This window comes from Odocoileus virginianus, chromosome 13 (genome assembly GCF_023699985.2).
Source record: "Odocoileus virginianus isolate 20LAN1187 ecotype Illinois chromosome 13, Ovbor_1.2, whole genome shotgun sequence".
NCBI classification, from domain to species: domain Eukaryota; kingdom Metazoa; phylum Chordata; class Mammalia; order Artiodactyla; family Cervidae; genus Odocoileus; species Odocoileus virginianus.
In genome coordinates, this window is record NC_069686.1 from 17,823,143 (window position 1) to 17,840,978 (window position 17,836).

Here is a 17,836-nt window from a genome sequence, read left to right on the forward strand (position 1 = left end):
AGATGTTGACCCCTGGGGTGACTTTATCCTGCAGGGGTTCTTAACCCAGGAGGAGAGAGAATTCAGGTTACTCTGAATTTGGATGACAACAAAATTTACATTTTTATTTTCACTAATCCTTTAACTAATATTATTTCCTTCCTAATATTTAGCATTGGTTTCCTTTATATTCCTATGTATTTTATTTTACGCATTTAAAAACCTTGTTCTGTAAAGGGGTCCATGGCCTTCAGCAGTCTGCCGAAAGTGCTAGCCCAAAGATTCCTGGAATGCCTTGGGGAGCCTGCCTTGATCTTACATCCCTACTTTGGAAATAGAAGCTGAGTCAGTCCTAGGGAAGAGTTGGAGCTCTGAATATGCATGTGGGGAGAAGGCGGCAGGATCACGTGCCATGTGGCCTCAAGGGGTATTGTACCAAGGGAGCAGCCTGTACCACACAGAAAAACCACCTGAACATGACAAGGGTCCACAGGTGGTAACAGCTGCCACAAGTGGGGTATGTCCCACTTCTCTCCCAATCAGTTGTTGTTCGGTTGTTAAGTTGTGTCCAATTCTTTGGGACCCCATGGACTATAGCACACCAGGCTCCTCTGTCCTCCACTATCTCCCAGAGTTTGCTCAGATTCATGTCCATTGAGCCAGTGATGCTATCTAACCATCCCATCCCCTTCTGCCCACTTCTCCTCCTGCCTTCAATCTTTCCCAGCATTAGGGTATTTTCCATTGAGTCAGCTCTTTGCATAGATGGCCAAAGCATTGGAACTTCAGCTTCAGCAACAATCCTTCCAATGAATATTCATGGTTGATTTCCTTTAGGATCAACCGGTTTGATCTCCTTGCAGTCCACGGGACTCTCAAGAGACTTCTCCAGCACCACAATTCAAAAGCATCAATTCTTCTTCCAATCAATACTTTCAGTCAAATATAGTCAAGTTTGGTAGACAGTCTTGAAGGTCATACTGGCTTAACCTGTACGTGGTAACCGTGATAAGATTGAGAAACTATTGCAGATTATAATCTAGCAAACTAAGAAACACCTGTGATATGATTTTTCATGCAAATTAACCTTTCTTTTTCATGTTAAACACATACTATTCCAGAGGTCCCAGCTATTACAGCTAGAGCACAACCTTAGTGCAGGAGCCACTGATGGGGCTGTAATGGTTGCTGAAATACTCCTGAACTGGTAGATAAAAGCTATGCCCTGAGCTCCCCAAATTCAATCGGCCCCACCCTGGCCACTTTCCTGTGACCTGCCAACTTACCCACAGTTCAGCAACTAATAGGTTTGAGCCCTAAGCCCTGCCTGGCACTACAAGGGCATCTTCTAATTGGGTGTGCCCATGTCATAACAGCTGTTAACTATACCAAATATCACACCCTGCTTCCAAGAATAATCTTGCTTCTTCCCCAAGATACATTTAGTGGATGATGTCTGAATAGCCAGAGTTAGCTAGTTGATCGCAAATATCAACTGAGCTCAAATTGAAATTTTATATAATGTTAAATTTAAATATAGTGCTGTGTGCTCAGTTGCTCAATCATGTCTGATTCTGTGATCCATCGACTGCAGCCCTCCAGGCTCCTCTGTCCATGGAGTGTTCCAGGCAAGAATACTGGAGTGGGTTGCCATTCCATTCTCCAGAGGATCTTCCCAACCTGGAGATCGAACCCACGTCTCCTGCATCTCCTGCACTGCAGGCAATTCTTTACTACTGAGCCACCTGGGAAGCCAAAAATATTGTGCTACTAATGAATAATTCTTGTGTAGGAGAAGTGAGGAATAAAGGAAGAAAAGGATGAGAGTCTTGTTCTGGAGTGTGCCACATGTCCATCACATATGACTATTGCCTTCCACCTACCTCTGGCTGTGATGCCAAACACACTTGAAGTTGAGTCAAACTTGGGCCCTTAATAATAATCCCTTTGAAGATTGTCCCCTTCTTCTTGATTAACTGTAACAATCGTGTTTTGTGAATTAGTTGTCAATCCTGTGGTAAATAGAGGTAAGAGTGAAATAAGAAGTGTCTTAGAAAAGGGAGACTTATAAGTCCTTCAGGATCTGCTGAGGACACTGTCAGCCTTTTGGGCCAAAGGAATGAAAGAATCAAGAAATCTAGAAATTATGAAGGAAAGATCTGAGGAGGGAGGTACACAGTTATAAGGAAAACGAATCTGAAAAAAGAAGAAACTTGTCGAACCAAAGGGAGAAAGATAGCTTGATAATAAAGGTATGCTGACCATCAGATGGCATGTGTATATGTGTATGGCGCGCACACACACACACACACACACACACACACACACTTATGGATAAGAAATCCAAAGGGCACAAATCCAGTTATGACAAAATTGTGTCATAGGCCTTTTGTGATGATACCATAGAAGAAATTTTACAAACTGAAGACTTTAACTAAAAAAACAGTGAAAGCAATGAACAGAGGCATTTGCTCAGTTGACAGCTTTTGAATTCTTGTATTTTACCAATACACTTTACACAAGAAATTTTGTTGTTCTATATCCCACTTTTGGTGGAGGAGCTTGCAATAATTTTAAACTATGGGTTACCCTTGTAGATTCTGAGGAACTCACATCATGCCTGATATATTTTACATTTCCTGGGACCTACTTTAATCAGTTTTGCTCTCAGGTTCCTTGTTCTGTTGACTTCATCATCACCAATAGCAAGGATATCATATTTGCTGCATTTAGACAACATGGAAACTATTAAAATATCACTTTATTCTTCTGTGGTTGTGTTCTATATCAACAGCTTCACATACTCCCTGCAGCCCTTTAATGAAGGCCATTTGTCAGAGTGATTAGCATGTGCTCTGTGGAACCCAAGTCCTTCAAATCCCATCTCTGCTCTACACCAGTCAGGTGACCTTAAACAAATCATTGAATCTCTCTCCACTTCAGCTTCCCCAGCTACAAAGTAGAGATGATGGCATCCCTCCCCCCACACAGAGTCACCTCACCTTCAGTTCAGTACAGTCGCTCAGTCATGTCTGACTCTTTGTGACCCGGTGGACTGCAGCAGGCCAGGCCTCCCTGTCCATCACCAACTCCCAGAGCTTGCTCAGACTCACGTCCATCACGTTGGTGATGCCATCCAACCGTCTCATCCTCTGTCGTCCCCTTCTCCTCCTGCCTTCAATCTTTCCCAGCATCAGGTCTTTTCCAATGAGTCAGCTCTTTGCATCAGGTGGTCAAAGTATTTGAGTTTCAGCTTCAGCATCAGTCCTTCCAATGAATATTCAGGGACTGATCTCCTTTAGGATGGACTGGTTGGATCTCCTTGCAGTCCAAGGGACTCTCAAGAGTCTTCTCCAACACCACAGTTGAAAAGCATCAATTCTTCAGCGCTCAGCTTTCTTTATAGTCCAACTCTCACATCCATACATGACTACTGGAAAAACCATAGCTTTGACTAGACAGAGTTTTGTTGGTAAAGTAATGCCTTGCCTTAGGGATAAATAAAGTTAGCATGCCACAAGATCCAGTGCAGCCAAATAAATAAATAAAAATAAATATTAGAAAAAGAGTGTTGTGTCCAAACCAGAACTTTCACCCGTGTACAACAAGCTTTAAAAATTTGGCTTTTACAAGTTAGGCACTGACCCGTGGTATATCTTTAGTTTTGAAAACTAGTTTATATAGTTTATATTTAATATATAATTTATGTTTATTTATATTTATATACATATATTTATATTTATATATTTATATTTATATACATATATATTTATATACATATATTTATAAATATATGTTTATTATATATTTATAAATCTAATATATATTGTACATTATGTATGAAAAAATATATATATAAATATATAATTTATATTTATTTAAAATATAAATTATACTTATAAATATAAATATATATATACATTGTGAACTGTTCCAAACTTGAATTTAAACTGTTCAGTGGTAGATTATTTTTTGTTTCAGGAAAAAAAAAAGTTTTTCCTAAATTGCTTTGTCTCTATATATGTGTTCAGGGGTTTTCCTTCTACACTGAACTTTAATGCTTTTCAGTTTGGCTTTTTTTTGCTCTAAGTCACAGCACATTTTATAGGAGCCAATCTGCCTTTGGTTAGGATCAAGAGAATACAAATTGCCAACTCTACTTTAACACCCAGTTCCATTTTATTCATTTTTCCAGTTTTATTAAGATACAGTTGGCATAGAACATTGTATACATTTACGGTATACAATATAATGATTTAGTATATGTGTATATTATGAAATGATCACAGTCAGTTTAGTTAACATGCATCACCTTACAGAGTTACAATTTTTTTCCTTGTGAGGAGAGCTTAAAGACTTATTATTTTAGCAACTTTCAGATATCCAGTATAGTTAACTGTTGTCACCATGCTGTGTATTACAACCTCACAACCTATTTATCTTATGAACTGGAAGTTTGTTTCTTTTGACCACTTTCACCATTTCGCTCACCACCCACCTCTGGTAATCTTCAATCTGTTCTTTGTTTCTCTGAGTTTTTTTTTTTTTTTCAGGTTCAGCATATAAGTGACATCCTACAGTTATTTGTCTTTGTCTGATTTATTTCACTTAGCACAGTGCCCTCAAAGTCCGTCCATGTTGTCTCAAACAGCAGCATTTCTTTCTTTTTTACAACTGGTTAATATTCCATTGTGATATATATATATATATATATATATATGTATGACATATATATCACATTTTCTTTATCCACTCATCCATCAATAGACCCTTATGTTCACCAGATCTATTTTAAAGTAAATTTAATTTGAATGTTTTTCATTCCCTTATTATTAACTCATTAAATGTTGTATAGTATTTCACATTGCCACTTTAGGTGGGATTCTTTTTTCAAATTTGTTTTGAGGGAATTTTTCTAAGCCCAGAAGCCACATTTTGCTAGCCAGCCAGAAATAAACTCAGACTTTAAATGAATCAAGTTAAATTTAAAATTGAACTCCCAACGCTGAGGTGAAACCCCCACTGGAAAATTTGGCTTTCCATCCCTACCATCATCAGAAACAAACATGAAGCTGTGTGTATCTCCTGCCACACAAATGCAGTCTTGACAGGCTGAACTTACAGGAGACATTTTTAAAATTTTTTCTTGCTTTCTATAAAAATATCTTCACTGGGAAGAAAAAAAAAAAGACAAGCTGATTCTTGTTAGAATCAGTTAGAACTTAACCTAGTGTTCTCTGGAGTGTATTAATTCAGGTCAACGCAAGCACTCAAGAGAACCAGCTTAGCTTCACCCACTTCCCAGGAGAGGGCTTAGAGCAGGTCCTCTACTTCACTAGGACTCAGTTTTCTAATCTGTGAAATGGCCAGAAATCTTACTTCACCAGATTGTTGTAAGAATTTAATGAGATTACATGTGTGAGACATTGTGAGAGCACAAGGTCTGCTATTAAATATGGGCTGAATTCCAGGTGGGATGCATGAGACAAGTGCTCGGGTCTGGTGCACTGGGAAGACACAGAGGAATCGGGTGGAGAGGGAGGTGGGAGGGGGGATCGGGATGGGGAATACATGTAACTCCATGGCTGATTCATGTCAATGTATGACAAAACCCACTGAAATGTTGTGAAGTAATTAGCCTCCAACTAATAAAAATAAATGGAAAAAAATTTTTTTAAAAATCAGAATTAGAAGTCAAATAAGTGCCTCAAAAAGGCATCTGACTTGCATAGTAGCTGAATTTTTGCCTTGACAAATAAACTTCTGTCGTTTCTAAAAAAAAATAAAAAATTAAAAAAAAATCATGTCAGCCTATCTAAATAAATAAATAAATAAATAAATAAATATGGGCTGAATAGAATAGTAGCTGTGAAAATGAAGAAGAAAATATACTAGAATGTAGAAAAAGAGAGGGCTTCAGGTCAGAGATACATAGGAAGAGGAGGCATGTGAATGAGGCCACCTGCATCCCACATTCACTTGATGTAAGTGGTCAGGATAAGCCATTCCTTCTTATCATAGTTTAGCAAATAATCTCTGTCATATCATAGTTTCTCAGTGCCTGAGGTTTGGAAGGAAGCAAGTTTGTGCTTAACCCTGACTCTGGACCACTTCCATCTCCTTCCAGTCTTTGCAGGAGCAACAATGGGTTCTAAATTTAATATCGTAAGTTTGAAAGAGAAAAAGTTCAGAGGACTTTCTCTAGTCAGCCGGGAATCCTGGTAGTAGAAAGAGATGAAAGCTGGACATTTCCAAACATATCCTTATCTTCTTATTTCCACAATCTGATTGACCAGGGGAAGTTAGTGCTAAGGATTATCAAAAGTCATAGCCAACATAAAAATTATTGTTATTTTGTTCTAGCTTTATCTTATCAAACATATCTTGCTGCTAATATTAAAGCAGCTTCTACCACTTAAAATGAATCATCAGACACTTCATAGGGAAATCAGATCCTGAACTTCACAATTTGTTCAAAATGTTTGAATCTGGAAAGCAAGCCATTTGCACACAAATAATTTAGTACTTACTACATTCAACAACACACTTGAAGGCAATATAATACATTCTGCCCTAAGAATAAAGAACAAATACAAAAAAAGAACCACTATAAAGAACAAATAACAAGGAAATGAGAAAAAGCATGAAGAAATTCAGACCACCTAACAGCCAAGAATGTTTCTATAACAATAGCTTTGCTGTCCCAGATCACATGATCCAAACTAAGAGGCTAACCAGTCCTGCATTATACAAGGTATTTCCAGATACTCCCTGGTGAAAGACAGAAAAGTGGACTCACTGATACTTAGACCACATTTTGTTTTCAAAACCTGTGAAGATCAATGCATCTCCACAAAACAAAAGGCATTGTTCTATTTCATGTCTGGAGACATCAAGCAGGGACTTTTGATAAGAGAGAATGTCAGGATCTCCACCAAATTAAGACTCAGGATATCCCGCCTTCTGACTTCATAACTGAGACCACACCTTCATACCTTTTTTCAGCCTTGGCTGACGAATAGTCCACTGAGACCAAATTTCCTGCCTCCCAAACAAGGAATTGTAGCAGCTCATGAAACATAATCTCAATCAAAGCTGTTCTCTGGCAGGAAAAGACTAGCAGTCACACTTTATCAGATAGGTTGGGGTGTCCATACATGAACACATGCTACTTATTCCTGCTGCTCACAGGAGGGTGGAAGCATAGAAAGGCTAACCAGGGGGATTCGTGCTCTACCAAGTGCAATGAGCCACGGTGAATTTTTCAGCCTTGGATCCTAGTAGGAAATAGAGTCTCCACCCCATTGCTCCAGAAAGAGTTTACTTTCCCCAAGTAGCCAACCCAACCCTAGTTGCTGTTGGTTACAGAAACCTTCAGGTAAATGCCACATTGGTTGAGAAGGAGGTAAGAGAGTATGGGAGACAGTCAGCTCTTTGATTTTGAAGGCCTATTAGAATTTCCTAATTTACACTCTGTAAATAACCAAAATTCGTACATCTATTTCTCTGAGACTTTCTTTATGTGTTGACCACAGTCATCTAGCAATGTCTTTAGGGGTTATAAACAGTTTTCAATCTGTATTTTTTAAATGATTCAAATGCAGGAAAAATAGTTTCAGGGTTATGTGTATTTTTAAAATATATTCCAAAGTTGAAATATTTTCAAATGTTAATTGAAAATTATATATATATACACTCCAGTCATCAGCCACTTAGGATAAATATTCAAAGAAAACAGTAGCATTAAGTAGACAACCTATCCATCTGCCCAGGCATTCCCTTTTCAGATTCTATCAACACTCAGCATATACCTCTCTTCTACTTCATATTGAGTAATATTATGATTTATCTGCTTATACAACTATCTATTAAACTGTTAGTTCCTTCACAGTAGGTTCCATGCTTTATTCATCTTTGTATCCTCAGTACCAATAACTCAGCCTGTAAAATGGAAGTCATTAAAAAATGACTGACTTGTAACTCAATTGGTAAAGAATCTGCCTACAATGCAGACCTGGGTTCAGTTCCTGGGTTGGAAAGATCCCCTGGAGAAGGAAATGGCAGCTCACTCCAGTATTCTTGCCTGGAGAATCCCGTGGACAATGGAGCCAGGCAGGCTACAGTCCATGGGGTCACAAGAATCAGACATGACTTAGCAACTAAACCACAACCAGGGTACCTAAGGGTTTTTACCAATCATAACTTTTATGCCAGAAGACTTCTTTGAAGTTGGAGGGGCTTTAAAGAAAGTGTGTCATACTTGTATTAGGAACTTAAAAAGGAGCATACCCAATAATGCACATTATTCAAAGGGCATATACTCCCCACCCAGATTCCTCTAAAGATCAGTAATTCTCATGGAAATAGAAAACCCCTGCATCAAGTCAGCCACTTAACAAGGTGCCATTTTAGACTCAAGCTCTTTAATACTATAATCTTGCCAATAATTCTAAGATAGCTAGAAAAAGTGAAAGTGGATTGCCTAATCTGAAGTGGACATTCTTAGCAAAAGATTTGGGGGAGACTGGAGGGAGAGAGGAGAGGAGGAGGGTGGATTAGAGAGGAGAGCATGATGGCTGCAAATCCAGAACTCCTTTGAACAAAGAAAGCAGCCACGTTCTAAAAAGTCTAGGTTCCCAAAATTGGAAACTATGTTTGTTTCACTCTTTGGTTTGCTGTCCCAAAATGCTAACAGTGTTATCGCCTTCAGTCTACCTTGTCCTTTAGTCACCAAACAAAGGAAAGACATGGTGGCACGAAGTAGGAAAGATTCAGGTGATAGCTTTCTGTAACCTCCTCCTCCACCACCTGATCCACCCAATAGTATACAACAGTACATAACTGGGCCAGCTCTGCCCCCTGCCTCTTCTCATGACACCTGGACATGCCTACATGGGAGGATGCTTATGCCAGCTAGGCCTTCTCAGGAAAAGTTTTCTGAGACAAGCGTGCATGGAGTATCCTAGCAGACACAGCTGAGGTTTCTGAACTTGAAGCAGTGCTACAGATGTGATATTTTTTACTGTGATGAAAATTAAAACACTGAAGGAAATGGATTCTGTTTGCATCTGTAGAGATGATATGAAATGTTTTCAAGGCGCAATTACAGTTTACGTAGAATTCTGGAGACATGGGCAGTACATGAGGGAATATGGTTATAGCAATAAGATAAAAGACTACAAGGCAAACAATAGTAAAAGGCATCCAATGTTTAAGTCCCAGTTTAATACATACAGACTATATTGTTTTATCAGTTCTCTGTGATTTATTCAAGGTTGATAGCAAAATTGTCAGCGAAGTGCTATCTACTTGAAATCTGTGCAGTTACTCTCAGTCATATATTTCATTGAACAGATCTCTTAATTGTTACTGAATGTTATTAAGCACTCAATGAATATGAGGGTTTACTAATACTCAGTATGTGTGTAAGAGTTTCTTAAGAATTTTCCTTTACTTTTTCCCCCTTATTGAGTAAGGGATTTGAGAAATGACTTATAATACTGAATTCTTTCTATACCATCACAAGAAAGTGTTTGAGGCAAACTTGAGATGACCATAGAAATTTTTAACATTCCTCTCATTGACAGGTGGGGTCTATTTCACTTACCTTTGAATCTGAATTGGCCTCTGTTACTTTTTGACCAATAAAAATTGGTCAAGAAAGCAGATATGACATTCTGGGACTTTCCAGGCTAAAGCATAATGAACCATATAGTTCATTCATTCCTGGGACTCTTGAAACACTCATTCTTGGATGTTGAGCCACCATGTAAGAAGTCCACCTTCCATGATGGAACAGCCATAAAAGAACCTGGAGCAGGGCAGAGGAGGGGTAGCTGATTGAGTTCAGCTTTTTACCCATCTGTGCCAAAGTGCCAGGTGTGGGAGTGGGCCCTACAACTATCTTTGGCCCTACAAACCTATCCAGCCACCAGCTGGAAACCAAGTAATCCCTACGGAGACCATATGAAACAGAAGAATCACCCAGCCAAGCCCTACCTGAGTTCCAGACCCTTTATTAATAGATCTTAATAAAGTGATGATTGTTTCAGGCCACTATGTTTCAGGGTGGTTTGTAATGAAGCAATAGATAATCTAAACAGATGCAGTATAAAGTTCCTGTGTGGGATTCCTCTGAAGGTGGGAATTAACTTCCACTCAGCTGACCCATCCTCTGCCATCTTTCTCAGTGGAAGCAAGTCCACAGTGCCAGGATGTGGTTGACTAACCTACTGAGTCATGTGCTTAGAGAAATGAGATCAGTTATACTTGCTGAAAAGGTGATTAGAAAGAATTTGGGAGTGATGATTTCATGGCTCCATGACTAATTCCCAATCACTCAATAATAGGTCCAAAGCATTTGCAAATACACTGGTCTTTCTATGGTTCTCACAGCCTCTAGTATGGGGAGAAGGGAAGAACAAAAAGCAGCTCTGTCTGCCATTGTGTGGTTGGAGGTGGCTTCCACTGATCCACATGATGCTCCCTGACCCACTTCATCTTAAAGAGTCTTTTACAGTTCCCATCAGCATTATACATATCCATCATCACAATGAATTTGCAAATGGCAGCAGAGGCTTTCTGTTAAGCAGGAGGGCAAATTGCAGAGTGTCATTCCAACACCAAGTAGAACAGAATCAGCACAAAGGAGGCCTCCTAGAAACTTAAAAGCTCTCCCACCAAAGTCTCTCAGCCTCCCTCTTCATTAAAGACTTTGTTTTTTCTCTCTCTCTCAGCTCTAGTTTCATTTTGTGAAAAGGTTCACTGCCTTATGTGCCATGAGCAGACAAGCTTATCGAATGAACTGTAAATCTAATCAGTTTGGCATCAGGGGTTTCATGGGAGCCATGTAAACAATAGCTGGAGCTGTGTTAAGCTTCAGTGACTCCAACTGATTCCCAGTTTGGTTCATTTGTGCAGAACAGTTGGAGATACAAAGCCAAGCCCATTAATTTCCAGAGAGCAGTTCTAACAGAGGAACGAGCTGTCAGTCCCCAGGAGGTTTTCAATCCAAGGTCTAACTACAGGATTTTATTTATGGCATAAGGTATGTCATTGACTGACTCAATTTCTTTCCATTTCCTCAATATTCTATATATCTAAGAAGATCCTGGCAATTCTTATAGAAACTGGAATCCTGTGGAGAAATGAGCAGAGAAGGTCTCCAAGTTACTCTGGCCCCTCAGAATAGTGATCAAAGTGGAGTCCTGAATCCCCATCCATGAGTGTTCTTAATGTGGTGGTTACCTCTGAAAAATAGACTTAATTAGTGTCAGCAACCAATTCAGTTCTATTTCTCATCTGTATACTTTTACAGCAACACATTCGTTTTGTAATGTGCATTACATTCTCACAATTGTAAAGTTTATGTAGTTATAGGGCCGGAGTCACACCAGTTTTCAATCTGCTAAATGGCATGTGCTTCGTTTCCAGATGGAAAAATGAATATTCACCACAGCTCCATCAGGAATGCCAATTTCCCATCACTCCCCAGCACTGGGCAATGCAGTTTAAGCACTGTGTTAATTTAAGACATTTTCTGCTCCTCCAAGCCTTGTATTTACATACTAGCTGAAACTGCAATGGAAATGAATGGGGGGAAATTGCCTTATCCCCATTTTTCTGTGAGAAGGAGAAAAACACTTAGGCTTGAAACAAGCAGATGTGAAAACACTTCTCACTAATCAAAATGTTTACCGTGAGGTTAGAAGAGGCTCCCTGTTTAGAGGCAGTGAGCCTGGTATGTGTATTTAACAAGACGAGTGTATTTACTGTGACAGAACCTTGGAGCAGAACTTGTGCAGCTTAGCTCAAGATTAACACGAGCAATACAGCATTTCTTTGCTTATTAGGCTTCTCACAGTTCATGAACTTGGATTCAAGAGTGACTCGTGTCTATTTCAGTGTAGACTTTCACACCAATATACTCTCAGCTTCAAGTTACTATACCCAGAGGTAATACAAGGTGGGTGGGGGGTGGGGAATGCAAAGAGCAGTCTCTATAGGATTCAAAGAATTAGTTTTGTAAAACACTTCATATTAAAATAAGGAAATTTAAATTGGAATAAATTACATACCTACTATTCTGGAAGGCAACAAAAAATCTGCAGTTGCTCTCAATTTGATCCCAGGCATTTGAAAAGATTCATAACAGAAAATTCATGAAATAATATGTATGAAGATGACAGATGATTCCATAAAAAGCTTTGCATAACCAATCAGTCTAATTTCTCTCTATAATAAAATTACAGGCTCATAAACTAGTAAAAGTAACAAAAAGTCTGTGTGCATTTTCTTAAGACCACCAGAGTTGTAAAATTCACAGACTCCCACCTAAAACTAGCTTAAGCTACACAATTAGTATTCAACAAAGTTTATGGAACTAGTTGTGACAATAATAACTAAACTTCATGGGATGTTTGCCCTGTAGTAGTTACCATTTCCAGCAAACATTTTCATTGATTCATTCATTTAATCTTTGCAAAAACCTGTATCATTAATATCCTCAGTAATCCCATTTAATATATGAGAAAAGTCATGAGCAGCAGGGTCACATAAATCCCCCAGGTTACATAAATCAGAAGTGTTGGAGCCGGATTTTAATCCCAGGTGGGCTGGCTCCAAAGCCAGCATGCATGACCCACATACTCGACCAGTAACATGACTATTTATCAATCAAGAAAAAGTGTTATCTTCTGATTTTATTTTGGTCTGAGTTAGAGTAGGTGCTTACCGATAGAACTCAGAATGTAGTAGTGTTCAGCGGAACAGTGTCCACCTGTGATGGTATAGAGAAAGTCTCACGGGGTTCATTCTTAGAATCTATTTCATTGTATATCAGTATTTGGTAGAAAAAAGTTAGAATATATGCCCTCAATTTTTATATGATAATGACTTTAGTGAAATTAATATCAGGGAAAACAATAGAAATTCAAACTAACTCTCAGAAAATGGGGGAAGTAGTTCTATAAGAACCATCCAGTTTAGATGTGCCAGATGTGCCCAGATGTTTATCAATCACAGTGCCAAATCATCTACTCCCCACTGTGCTCCTTGAATTACCAGCTCCCATGCCCAGCACAGATGACTAGACATGGGTGAGCACCTGATCCAGGGTGTCGGGTCACCCTTGGGTCACAGTGAGTCCACAGGCTGGAGTGAAAAGATGAGCTGGGCTTATCAGATTCCCACTCCTGGGAATTTGCTTTGGCATACAGAATGGCCCAGTGGCAACAGTAACTCAAGGTGAAAAGTTGTGATGTAGGGAAAGAAAGGACCGTGGTGGCCATGTCATCAGCAAGTCAAAGCTACTTGCACATGGAAGCAGACTCTGAGTGAGCACGGCTAGGCAGTCAGTTTAGAGGGGAGGAGGAGGCAGAAATAAAAGGGAGAGAGGATGTATACATGGATGAACACGAGAAGCAGGCGAGATAGTGGCTGTGCTTTGAGTTGCTGTACTTGCTGGTGGCTCTCAGGCTCCACTGTGGTCTGCAGGTACTTGGACACACCCCATGGACTTACATAACTCTAGATAGTCTTTGTTCCTTGCAAACAGAAAAACCTAATCTGAACAGCATATGGGTGAAAAGTAGTTTGCTTTTAGAGAAAATCCTTCTACTTTAAACTAGGTTATGGAAGTACTGATAAGAAAAATTATGCATAATTAAGTATAATTTACCTCTGTGAAACCATTGTTTAAAAATCCAATGATTAGGTCTAAATGAAAAGGAATGTATTATATAAATTGTGATTTTTAAAGAGGTAGGTTTAAAAAAACCTTTTTGCTTTATTTTAATCAAAATTTTCTTAGTATACATGGTCATTTTAGCACCCTTTAAGAAAAGAAAGAGATACAGAGATCCTAGAAAGTGTTCCAAGAATAATTAAAATTATTATTATTTTTTTTAATGGTTTTCCTTTTTATTTAATCAAAGACTGGTGGATAAACATAAATACAACACAATTACTTCAGATCATTCTTCATATTGTATACACACAGACCGATGAACATCATCTGAAAGAAACCTGCAGTCAGCAATGAAATGCGTACAGCTTTTCCTTCCCTCGCTCAAAAAAACTTAAAAACACACAAACTTAGAATCTCATCAGCACACACTCTCCTGTGACAAATGATTCAGACATAAATAGTGGGTGCAAAGAAACTATATGCAATTAAAATTATTAAAGTATGACTTACAAGAGAAGTAACAAGAAATTGGGGATATTTGGCTTAGAGAAAAGAAAGCTGAGTGACTTTTTATTGTTTTAAGGAATGTGGAAGGTTTTCAGTCAGTTATTTCTTATAGAAACAGAAATGACCTTCAGTCAAAGCTTTTCTAATGAACACAAAAGAGTCTGTTGGCCAGTTACAGAAGAAGGCCAAGGACTGTCTAGTCCTAGAGATGTTCAATAAGAAATTTAGAAAATACCTGGAAGTCATGGATGGTTGACAAATAGAGCTCAGTAGCATCTTTGAATCTGAGCTGCCAACAGAAACACACAATGCCTATCCACGAGTACCACGGGAAGCTGTGAGTCAGACAAGAAGGAAGAAATAGAAAGAGTACAGAAGAAAAATAAAGGAAGAAGAATAAATAAATATGAATGTACATCTGAGGAAGTGGTCAAGTTAGCATTCACCTATCAGATACTTCCGCAGGTCACTCTGGCCTCTGTTATTTTGTACAATATAGAGTGTAATAGGGTTGTCATCATCAAATGCCATGCTTGTTTAGAAGTGACCCAAGTTGAGCATGACAAATAGAATAGCCAAGAGTTTCAGGCACTCACTCTGAATGCAGTATTCCTCCCCCACTCTCCATAAGAGCTCCTTGGGGACAGCTCAAACACCACAAGGGACAGGCCAAGACTGATTCACGAACTCACTTCAGGAACCCATCTGAGAGTGGCCCCCAGCAGGGTGGGAATGCCTTGGCCAAAAGAATGTCAATTATGGTGCCACCTTGCCCTGACTGTGCTACATATATCCCTATTCTTGGAGCTTGAAGGAAAATGGGAGATATGGTCCCTATTTCTAAGAAACTGTGCCGTTGAAGAGAGACTTGAAGGCAGCCTTGTCTCCAGGCTGGAGTACGGAGGGCTACATCCTAACCTCAAATCCGTGTGTGTTGCATGAGAAACCTTGAGCACACTACTGGTCTCAGTGCTCCCATTGCCATTCCTACAAAGCAGATTCAACTGGCTTTCCTCTGACTGACAATGACATCCTCCATAAGACACATAACAGACATATCTGATCGAGTTGCTGTGTTTGTTAAAGTTGGGTTTAGGGACTTCCCTGGTGGTCCAGTGGTTAGGAATGTGCCTGCCAATGCAGGAGACGCGGGTTCAACTCCTAGTCCCAGAAGGTCGCACGTGCTGTGGAGCAACTAAGCCAGTGCAGTACAGCTGCTGGGCCCTCATGCCCTAGAGCCCACGAGCCACAGCTCCTGAGCCCATGTGCCTGATGCCTGTACTCTGCAACAACAGAAACCACCGTGATGAGAATCCATGCAACAATGAAGAGTAGCCCCTTCTTGCCACAACTAGAGAAAAGCCTGCACAGCAACAAAGACCCAACACAGCCCCCGCCCCCAAAAAAAGTTGGGCTTAAAATAGAAAAGGATGAGAGAGGAACTATGTGGTACTCACTACTCAGAATTCTTGGTGTATGGACCACTATGGAGGCCATGATGTTTTTATGCAAAAATAGACCTTGGGCCGCGTGTAAAATTCAATCTTCTCATGTGTGTGGAGCAAAACTGAGGCCCATAAAGGATTAGGGGCAGCACAGGATGGGATCAGGAGTCCCCCAAATCTCACCAAGTATTTTTCCCAGTAGACCAGATCAGTGACATGTTCTTTTTTCAAAAACAACCCAACACACTAGAATTCAGCGGGTTGTATAGTAGAACACAACCATGGAGGTTCTATTTGCCCAGAAATCCTAAAGTGGTAGAGGCTGAGGAGGTTCTGTGACTCTGTCCTGATATCATGTTCCGCTGGGGCTGGGTCCTGTCTACTTGCAACAGGACATGGTGACCACCAGTCACTGCCACCCAGGATCCACACAAGGGCTTGCAGTCTTCCTGGTTTCATACTACTTCTAATCCCAAGGTTTAGATTAGAAAAACACCGAGTGAAAGCAACCCTCCTGTTCACAGAAGAGACTCTACCCTGGGATATATCAGTTCCTCCTAAAGTCAGTCAATTCAAATCAACTTACTCCAGTACACCTTGAATCATACTTGTTCCTGGCATGAGTGTGAAGCCAGTTTAATTTTTCACAACTGAATGAAGTTATGCTAAATAAAAACAATGTTTTTAAAAAGTTATAATATGAGTCATTATTAAACAAAGACACTTAGACAATAGAAATGTAAGAAACAGAAAGTGACATTTTCCACCCTGTCCAATACCACTCCCCTGAGACAATCATTGTTAACAGTTTGGTTTACATCCTCCCTTTTAAACATGTAGGAACATGTTTATAAATATTTGTCTTTCAAACTTTGACTAACTTAAGAAGCTCCTTATTAAAGATTATAGGTCAAATCCCTCTAATTAATGTACTAAACCTACTGTGGGACACTAAAGACAAACAAAATAATGTAATATGGAAGAGGGCAACCTGTCTTGCTGTGACAAGCTTCAGAAGGATACCCCAAACATGAAAATAAGTCACATCTGGTAATTTAACAATAGGACTCCAGCTCTTATGAGAATTAAGAATAAGAACTGTGGAAGTGAAATTATTTTCTAATACTATTCTGCTGAATTGCAGATAGGTTTCCACAGAAGAAAGCTCTATTTTATACTAAATGGTATCTTCTTTAACACTCACTGGGAATCTGCTTGGCACAGTCTCTCTGATGTTCTATGTCCTCTGCTGATTTCTTTTGGTTAAACGAGTATCTATGGCTAGGGTGACTTCCTAAGTGGCGAGAATGGTAAAGAAGAACCCACCTGCCAATGCAGGAGATGTAAGAGACGTGGGCTCAATCCCTGGGTCGGGAAGATCCCCTGGAGGAGGGCAACCCACTCCAGGATGCTTGCCTGGAGAATCCCATGGACAAAGGAGCCTGGCAGGCTACAGTTCATGGGGTTGCAAAGAGTCAGACATGACTGAGTGACTGAGGACACAACAATAAACATTATGGGAATCGTCACCAACTTACCCTCAAATGATTCAGAAAAAAAAAAAATAATATGTATACAAAGATGGAGAGAGAGAGAAGCAATGATAAAGCAAATGGGCAAAATTTTAGCATGCATGGCTAGGGTGATGTTACCCTGATATGTGGAGAGGTGGTTATAACTTGGCCTGATTTGAAGAAACATTCTCTCCAGTCTGACTGTAAGGCAAGTCCAAGCCCAAATACCTGAGGGTTGTGCCCATACACGCTGTGATTGAGGCAACATAACCTCAGGTGCTGTTTATCTGAAGGGCTCCCAAGCCGCCGAGCTCCTGGCAGCTGCTCAGGAAGGAACGTCTGTACTTGGGAAGGACTCGTAGCTCCTGTTAAACTCGGGACCTGTAACTAGGTCTCAGACAAGCAATTAGTTTTCATTCAGTCCCTTGTAACTGAATAGGACACAAGGGCATGAGACCCAGGGAGTGTGTATTTAGCAGATGCACTAGATGAGGCTCTGTGCACTGTGGCTTAAGACACCAATGAGTCCTTTCTAGGCAGAAGGAGATGGGTACAGCTTAAGTGACAGTCAGTGCCTGCCAAGGCTGAGCAATCTGTGTGATTACCCTTCAGTTTTCCTCTCAGTTGGACACAACTCTGACCTCTAATCTAAATTTCACCACGATGGTCCCTGTGGCCTTGCAGTGCTGTTCGCTGCCTGACTT

The 17,836-nt window shown here is 39.9% G+C and overlaps 1 long non-coding RNA gene across 5 annotated transcripts in view; it reads left to right on the forward strand.

Moving 5' to 3' along the window:
• LOC139038040 (uncharacterized) overlaps positions 1 to 17,836 on the forward strand; it is a 49,002-nt gene that overhangs the window by 1,242 nt on the left and 29,924 nt on the right. The window lies entirely within an intron of this gene.